This window comes from Myotis davidii, unplaced genomic scaffold, assembly GCF_000327345.1.
Source record: "Myotis davidii unplaced genomic scaffold, ASM32734v1 scaffold73, whole genome shotgun sequence".
NCBI lineage: Eukaryota > Metazoa > Chordata > Mammalia > Chiroptera > Vespertilionidae > Myotis > Myotis davidii.
In genome coordinates, this window is record NW_006286675.1 from 7131850 (window position 1) to 7133398 (window position 1549).

Sequence of the window (1549 nt, forward strand, 5' to 3'; positions counted from 1 at the left end):
AGACAAACATGGTAATTGATCCTACCTTCGCTACGCCTCCCATTGGCTAATCAGCATGATATGCAAATTAACTGCCAACAAAGATGGTGGTTAATTTGCATACTACGGGCAGGGCAGGACAGCACAGCCGCCAGCGTGAGCCGCCATCCCGGGCCGCAGGCCAGCTCCAGAAGCCCCAGAAGTCACCCAGAAGCCAGTGATTGGGGGGAGATGGGGGTCCCCTGCCCAAGCCTGACACCTCTGGCGGAGGCGTCAGGCCTGGGCAAGGGGCCGATCCTGCGATTGGAGGGGGATGGGGGTCAATGCCTGAGGGCTCCCAGTATGTGAGAGGGGGCAGGCTGGGCTGAGGGACACTCCCCCCCACCCCACACACCCAGTGCACGAATTTCATGCACCGGGCCCCTAGTCCTATATAATAAAAGGCTAATATGCAAATCGTCCCTTTAAGAGTTCGACCGACTGGGAATTCGATCACTCGCTATGACGTGTGCTGACCACTAGGAGGCGGCATGGAATGAAGGAAGGCCCTGGCCGGCCCTGATCACCAGCCAGGCCTAGGGACCCTACTCGTGCATGAATTTTGTGCACCAGACGTCTAGTTTATAATAAGGTTTTCTTCTTCCTAGCTGAGATTCTTTTAACTATACTATACCATGAATAAGGGAAAATCTGAAATTCAGAAGCCAAAAAAGAATCTTAAAGTTAAATTCTGGTTTAGAAATACTAGCTCAGGGTTCTTTAACTTTTTCTCTAATAAGTAATTGCTGAAATGAATGTTGACTTGCACACAACATATCAATAGTTCTCAAGCTCAAATGTGTTTAAGGATTGGGAAGCTATATTAAAATGCGTGTTCCTAGGCCCTCTCCTCGGAGCGTCTGGGACCACTGGAGCCTAGGAGCATGCATTTTAACATGAGAAACTGAAGAGGATCTAGGATTTGAAATAGATACCGGTAACTTTTTAGAGGCTAATTTATCAGTATGTATTAGGAACCTTAAACATAGGTCATTTGACCTACTGATTCAATTCTAGAAAATTTCCCTAAGATGTCCAAAAAGATTGATCTTTAAGAATGTTTACAAAATACTAGAGGAATCCACAGGCAGCAAAATCGCAAACATATACCTAAGGAATTTCTTCTCTGATACTGCTCCTAGGGCATTGGAAACTAAAGAGAAAATAAACAAATGGGACTACATCAAAATAAAAAGCTTTTGCACAGCAAAGGAAACCATCAACAAAACAACAAGAAAGCCCATTGCATGGGAGAACATAGTTGCCAATGATATCACTGATAAGGGTTTAATTTTCAACATTTACAGGTAATTCATACAACTTAAGAAAAGGAAGATAAACAATCCAATCAAACAAAAAATGGGCAATGGACCTAAATTGACACTTTTTGAAAGAGGACATACAGAAGGCCAAAAGACATATGAAAACATGGTCAAAGTCATTAATTATATAAGAGATGCAAATCAAAACGACAATGAGGTACCATCTCACACCTGTCAGAATGGCTATCATCAACAAATCAACAAATGAC

General features: G+C 43.6%; 1 protein-coding gene and 1 long non-coding RNA gene across 7 annotated transcripts in view; one reads left to right on the top strand and one right to left on the bottom strand.

The window, feature by feature from the left end:
• The window catches only part of ZBTB38 (zinc finger and BTB domain containing 38), a 112058-nt gene that overhangs the window by 65474 nt on the left and 45035 nt on the right, over positions 1 to 1549 (bottom strand). The window lies entirely within an intron of this gene.
• The window catches only part of LOC102761182, a 31340-nt gene that overhangs the window by 10251 nt on the left and 19540 nt on the right, over positions 1 to 1549 (top strand). Inside the window, exon 3 of one of the 4 annotated variants that reach the window (XR_001512942.1) lies at positions 1326 to 1365. The exons of 2 other annotated variants lie outside the window; for them this stretch is intronic. This is a non-coding gene — a long non-coding RNA (uncharacterized LOC102761182). Of the gene's footprint in view, positions 1 to 1160; positions 1196 to 1325; positions 1366 to 1549 lie in introns of those variants that run through there. One more of the 4 variants, XR_001512941.1, reaches the window with a different exon arrangement.